Source organism: Lactuca saligna, chromosome 4 (genome assembly GCF_052625555.1).
Source record: "Lactuca saligna cultivar CGN05327 chromosome 4, ASM5262555v1, whole genome shotgun sequence".
Classification (NCBI taxonomy): domain Eukaryota; kingdom Viridiplantae; phylum Streptophyta; class Magnoliopsida; order Asterales; family Asteraceae; genus Lactuca; species Lactuca saligna.
In genome coordinates this window covers 160433237-160441341 of record NC_136420.1, presented here as the reverse complement: position 1 = coordinate 160441341, position 8105 = coordinate 160433237, and positions in this window count along the sequence as shown.

Below are 8105 nucleotides of genomic sequence, written 5' to 3'. Positions count from 1 at the left end.
CATGACATGTTATTTATTCACATAATGAATAAAGTTTACAAATCATTATGACATATTTACTAATGATGTTACTATTTTCTATCCTACTAGTAAAAACATGATTAGAATTTGTTATTTTTATTTATGTGAATAAACTATACATGTTGATTTATTTATTTTGTGACTAAAACATTTATATATAAAAATAAATAATACAATATAGGAATTGGTTTGTGAATAGTTTTTTTTTTTTAATATTGTAACAATATTATTTTACATTTAATTTAACATTATACTAAGACAAACGACATTGTATTGTTAATGAATATCATTCGCATTTGAATTTAACACAATCAAAATGAAAATTATATTAAACTGTATAAGATTTATACATGAATATAAAAATATATTGTATTCGTCAATAATATATTCTCAATTACGTCAACCAATCGTCAATTACTGAGATATGAAGTAACCATTGATTAAAATGTTATTCATTTATATAATTATATCCATACCTGAAAAAACATGTAAATACACATCAAAAATGATATATATATATATATATATATATATATATATATATATATATATATATATATATATATATATTGTTAGTTCATAATAATAGCAATTTACATAGTATATTCACATATGAATATTATATAATATATACACTTATTCACTTGTGAATATTAGATGATATATTCACTTATTATTATTAGATGGCATCTTCATATGTGAATATTACACATTATTACATGGTATATCATATATGAATATTACATACTATATTCACTTGTAAATATTAGATTTAATATTCACTTATGAATATTATACGGTATATTCATATATGAATATTACACAATATATTCACATATGAATATTACAAGGTGTATTCACAAATATATATAATTTTTATAAGTTATTCACATATGAATAATATACAGACTTGCATATTTGTTTTGTGTTTTAATGATTATATACTGATTCAAGTACGAAAACATATTCATATGTGAATATAACATGGTAATTTAGTTTCTGTATTTTATCAAACAGTTAAATGCATACAAGTTAGCATTTTTAAAAATGCTAAAAACATAATACTTTGACTATTTAAAACTTACAAAATAGTAGATTAATAGAGAATTATATGAAAATTTTAAAAAAAAAATAATGATTTGATGTTTTTGTAACCTTAATTTCGAAGTTTCGTTTGATGATCGATGTTGAATGGATGATATGAAGTAAAACTGTTGCTGATCATTGATGATGTTGATCTGATGACGTTGGGAGTATAATTAACTGTAGATGTTAAAAATATGATCGTATTCAAGCAGAATTGAAGGTTGGATTGAAATAATCAAAAACGATTTTTTGTTGTCTACTGTTGAGTGGTGTTGATAAACGTGTTATTGATGAATATCGATGATTGATTAACACTGAATGATGTTTATCGATGATTTAATTGAAGAAATCTAGATGATCATTGAAGGTTGAAATTAATATTTGGATGATAAACAATGCATTAGTAATATATTTGAACTGTTATCTAATTATCAACAGTTGGGTCTCTGTAATTGAAGAATACTATATCATATTTACAAGTTTGTCACCGTGTATTTTATGTTAAGATACTAATAAAATGATTGGCTAGGAATCAATCCTTTATTCTCAAACTTTTTTTTCTTAATTGAACATCATATATATATATATATATATATATATATATATATATATATATATATATATATATATATATATATATATGATGCATATTATTTTATTTATATTTATATTTATATACTAAACGTTTATATTTTGCCTTTGTCATCATTTGGTGACAATATAGACAGACACGAGCTGAAAAAAATCACACGTTGCGGACTTAGCCATCATATAGATAGCCATCGATACTATATAATTTAGGGCAGGTTTTTGTCGCCATGCGGTGTCTTTTTCTTACCTGAAATACATGTCGGTGGTTTTTCAGGATGCATAATGGAGTTTCGTAGTATAGCGAATGAAATAAGATAATAAATTTAAAGGGTGTATAAGGTAAAACTTTGTTATTTTTGAATAACTTTGTTATTAGATGAATGAAAATTTTCATATTATGACAAAAATTAGTTAAGTGTCTGTGTATATAATCTTGAATCATTAACATTTATCAATATGAAAGAAATAGAATCGTATTTTAGATATGGGTTGGTTGCATCTTGTTTACTATTTGTTTCATCTTGGCAAACTTATGAAATATATTAGTATTGAATTATTGTCATATAATATCTAATATACAAAAGCTGCTTTTGATTCATTTGAGTATATTTGACATGCTAGGATATATTTTTTTGTTCATAACATATCTATAGGAAATTAGATACTTATGCAATAACAAGTGTACGGTTGGCATTATTTTTAGGGGACGGAACATCAATCGAATCTTTGACTACGCATGCTAGACATTGATGTGAGTTGAATTAAATGTACATGTTGGGTAGAATATTAAATGATTCGGTGTCATGATAATAATATTTAGAATCAACTTATTAACTATATTTTGATTTAGGAGTGGTTTGTTTATTCTAACGAGGAGGTGTTTGTTTTTCTCTATAACAAAATATCTGTGCGGACCATATGTGTAGACCTCTAATAGAATAGGAGAACCAAACGTCTATATGTTTAAGAGAAGAATACTATTTGTTTTCTAACATTTGCAGATTGATAGAATAAACTAAACTTTAATTAAACCGTTTTTTTTTTAATTTCAAATAGTATTTCAATAATTTTATGATTGTTTTTATATATAATTAACAAATGTAGATAAACTTTTACGTATTATTGTATAAAAAATGAAAATAAAATCATATGAAATAATGTATATATTTAATAAAACTCAACAAACTTTGGTTGCAAAACTATATATCTAAATATTGTAACTAAGAATAAAAGAATTTAACACGTAAAATAGATGGAAATAAACTTTGATTTTAAATGAAATTTTCATAATTTTTATTTTATCTTTTTAATTAAATCAATTAAAAATTGATCATCAATCTTTATCTCAAAAACAAATGATATTGTATTAAATAATGTTTTATAAAATTTAGCAGAAAAAATATAAGATAATATATATATATATATATATATATATATATATATATATATATATATATATATATATATATATATAACAGCTCTAACGACCATTATTATAATTAAAAATTTATTTATAAATTTGTCACAAAAGTTATTATTATATCGTGAAACCTTTTTTCTTTAAGTATTCTAACTTCTTTTTTTTTCCAAATTGTTTATTATAACTAAAGTTGCTAATGCTCACAGTTTTTATGATTAAATGCTTACCTAGATTATTTTGTTGGAAACTAACGTGTTTAAAGTCATACACTATTCAATAATGTTTTTATGTTGCGGGTATAATTATATTATCAGAAATACTATAATTAGTGGCTACATTATCATTAGTGGCGACATTTGGCGACTTCTGAACTTCGTGTTTCGAATCACCCTACCCGTTGATCACATATCTCAATCCAACGGCTGGTTTCCAATTGTTGTACATGGGCATTTGTGATGGCATTAATAGCTATGATTTTTTCACCCCTAACACCCTAAAAAAAGGTCATGAAAGTGTTCCTTCCATTTATCATAACTTGTCGCCACTAATTGGTTTTATCCAAACTCATCGTCTATGTCGGGGCTTTCCATTCATTTCTAGATCATACGAATTTGTCTAACACTCTTCGATCTCTCCGGATATTTGTCACACCCCTCGAACCGAACGGCGGAAACGTTCGAGGGCTCTTGTGACTCAAATTGAATACCATCACAATGAATATACATGAATCATAACACAAATCATCACCATGCATTGGAATACTACAACTGATATTGTTTACATTCAGTACATTGTTTAAACATTACAATTCCATAACATAGACTGTCTACTAGATAGTTTAAGCAAAACACCATGACATGACTTGATACTTATTCTCCGGCATACCTGTTACCTGAGAATACAAGTTGTTTTGAAAAACCGTCAACATATGAAATGTTGGTGAGTTCATAAATAATGTTATGGAAAAATGATTTTTGTGAAGTTTGAAACACCTATTTTCTGAAAAAAGTATTTGTTTGTAAAAAAAATGTGAAGATCCGTAAATATGCTTGTCGATTTTGAAAACATGTATACTTGTTGAACTTTGTATACATCACACATGTGAAAATGTTGAACCTTCCGGGAAAACCTGATGTTTTCCCAATGCGCAAATTATATGACTTGTTTATTGTTATACCGATAAGACGAATGTTTTTGATTACCCAGGTGACATTAGACTAATTAGGGTTTATGAGTGGTTACAATCACGCATTAATGAAAATCACTAGTTTACAACTACAGGTTACGAACGATCCCTAAGGCGTCATCCGTACTACTCACACAATCCAACCACCCTGACTTCTCTTGATTAACACCACCAATCTGATTACTCAAATTCTCATAAGCCCAACAACCGAGGAGAAAGGAGGGTACGAAGCCCCCTTTATTTCCATAAGTTATTTAAGGCTATCGGGAATATGAAAGGCACTTGGCCCGACTCGCATTTGACTTCTCGACCTCACTAGCAGTACTCATGGACCATTTGGGCCCAATCGCACACTAGAGCTATTGAAAGTCCTTTTACATGTAATTGGGTCATAGAAGGCCCATTAACATGTAAGCGCGTTCCCTTTGGGCCTAAAGATCATGTTATTGGGCTAGCAAGGCCCAACAAGCACGATTTGAAACTTTGAAGCCCAAAGATTGAATGTTGACTCCTCGTAGTTATCACGTGTTTATTGAAATACTATGGTTTATTGAATTTTTTTTTGTTATTGATTCGAGACCGAATCAATTCGTTTTGTAACGATATTGGTTGTGAGAGTGTATTTGTTTTTACGTTTCGTCAGTAGTCGTGGATCTTGTATTTTGTCTTAATGAATTAGTTTGTTTAAAAGTAAGATTTTTACCTTTTCAGAACCTTTCTTTTATAAAAATAGCACTTTTAGTCCTTTATATTAAAAGAATTTCATTTTTAGTCCTTAAAACATTATTTTGACACTTTTGTATCATAAACTTGTCGAAAAGACATTTTTAGCCCAAATTTATTTTGTAAACAGCTTTAGTCCTTCCAGAATGATGTTTTCTCGGGTAAAACCCTCAATATCGCAACTTTGACAGTTTTGGCCCAAAATAGAAAATTTTTACATTTTTGACCCTTTTTGAATTGGAAAAGCATTTTTGACCATTGGAATAGTTTTATTACACTTCAAATCCCCTGTTTTACAAAAAATTGTGTTTTTAGCACCTCAAATTTAGAAATCTTGCATTTTGAAGCTTATTGGGCCGAAAAGACCAAATTTAGCCCATTAAATTCAAATTTTACATTTTAAGCCCCTCAACAATGTTGATGTTCAGAAAATTTATTATAGAAACTGTTTGGATGCTTTTGACCCTCCAGAAATTATAATTTGTCGGTTTGGCCCCTAAGTTTTGTATTTTTGACATTTTATGTCCAAAAACGGGTTTTATGTTCAAGTATGTTCATCCTAACCATATAAACTATTTTTCTTGACTTGATTAGTGTAACATAGTTTAAGTTATGTTTATTTCCTTCCTCATGTTTTCGATCTCGGTTTTACACACTTTTTGGATAACATATTCATCACAAACACATGATATCACACACACATACATGCATCAAATCACATATAGCATACATTTACACATAGATCTACACATTTATTTGTATTCTCCCCCCATAAAACTCATAAAAATCGAAAAGAAGGGGGGGTATGAAACTCACCTTGAGTTGTGGATCGGTTTTGAAGAATATTTGGAGAAGTTTGGTGCTATTTTCGGCCCTAGCAAGTTCCTTGAATGGATCTCGAACTTAGAGGGTTCTAAGATGCAAGATCATGAACTTAAATGGATTAAGAGATGATTTTTGATGAAAAGAATTGAGTTAGATCATAGATTTAAGCACCAACTTACCTTGAATGATGATTTTTATGGAAGAAATCCCTTGAACACCTCTTAGATCTCGAAAATTTGGAGAGAATGGGGAGAGAGTTTCTTTGAGAGAATTGTTGAATGAAGTGTGTGTGGGTGTTTGGTTTCGGCCGAGAGCAAGAAGAGAGAGGAGAGAAGAGAGTGCTTGCATGGAAATATGGGAAATGCATGGATGTATGGGTTATTTTTGTATAGAAATCCTTTAGGCAATTGTGAGGTGGGATAGGAAAGTCAACTCCTCCTTTCATTTGGGATTGGGCCGAGATTTGGAGAAGGAAAAAGAAAAGGATTGGGCCTTGTATGCTTAAGCCTATTTCATGGTTATGTTAAGTGATGTTTCGCCCAAATAAATATAAATATGATTTTTATAACCTATTAGGGGTAAATTAGGTTAATTATGGCCCAATATGGTCCATTTAAATAATTTATTTCATTCTAGGCCCAATATGGTCCATTTAAATAATTTATTTCATTCTAGGCCCAATATGGCCCAAAATATGTAAATAAATGTAAGTAGGTCCAATTAGAGCCTATTTAAGAGGTGTAAGCCCATGATATTCCAATTGGAAGCTTATTGGTCCATTAGGTCCAATAAGGAAATCTCAATCCATAATGGACTTAAACAAGGATTTCTAAGGTTTCCAACTATTTGTTGACTATTTGCAACGCTTGTATGAAGTGTTTGATTGAAATTTTGTTGTCATAGAGTAAGAAGCATGCATGCTTTCATGTTTTTGATTCATAATTGACATAAGTGTTGTAGTTACAAGGCACCAAAAATTTCTAGTTGTGACATCATCCCCCCATTAGAGGGAATTTTGTCCCGAAATTCTTTTGAAAGTTATATATGAGAATGCTAGAATAGATGAGGGTACTTTTGCTTCATTTGATCTTCGCGTTCCCACGTGAATTTTGGCCCACGCTTCGTGTTCCACCGTACTTTCACGATCGGGATGCGACTTTGCTTAGTACGCTTCACCTCCCTGTCCATGATTTCGACTGGTTCTTCAACGAACAGGAGATTGTCATTGATTTCAATTTCGTCAAGGGGAATGACGAGAGTTTCATCGGATAGGCACTTCTTTAGATTGGAAACATGGAACACGGGGTATACACCGTTGAGCTTAGCGGGTAGTTGCAGTCTGTACGCCATTGGACCTATTCAGGCAAGGATATCGAAAGGTCCAATGTATCGTGGGTTCAGTTTTCCCCGTTTTCCTAAACGAATGACCCCTTTCCAGGGAGAAACTTTTAATAGCACTCGATCCCCGACCTGAAACTCTAAGGGCTTTCGCCGTTTATCAGAGTAGCTCTTTTGTCGGTCGCGCGATGCTTGTAGTCGAGCTCTGATTTGAACTATCTTTTCCGTGGTTTCACGTATGATCTCCGGTCCCATTAATGTCTTGTCTGATGCTAGTTCCTTTGCTACCTGATTGTCACCCACCTCAGCCCAACACAACGGGGATCTACACTTACGTCCATATAGTGCTTCGAAAGGAGCGACTTTGATGCTCGAATGGTAACTGTTGTTATATGAGACCTCAACTAAGGGTAAGTGGGTATCCCAGGACTTCCCAAAGTCTATCACACATGCGCGAAGCATGTCTTCGAGCGTCTGGATGGTTCGTTTGCTTTGACCATCCATTTGTGGGTGATAAGCAGTGCTCATGTCGAGATGGGTTCCAAGTGCTTTCTGAAGTGATTGCCAAAAACGTGAAGTGAACCTACTGTCTCTATATGAGATGATAGACACTGGCACTCCGTGAAGCCTCATGATTTCTCGGATGTACATTCTTGTCAGTCTCTCCATCTTGTAGGATTCTTTTATTGGCAAGAAATGGGCGGATTTCGTCAGTCGGTCAACTATTACCCATATAGTGTCTAATCCATCTGACGTCTTGGGTAGCTTGGTCACAAAGTCGATAGAAATCCCTTCCCATTTCCACTCGGGGATTACTGGTTGTTGTAATAACCCTGAGGGCTTCTGGTATTCCACCTTTACTTTGGCGCAAGTAAGGCACTTGCTGACATAGGTGGCTATTCCTGCCTTCATGTT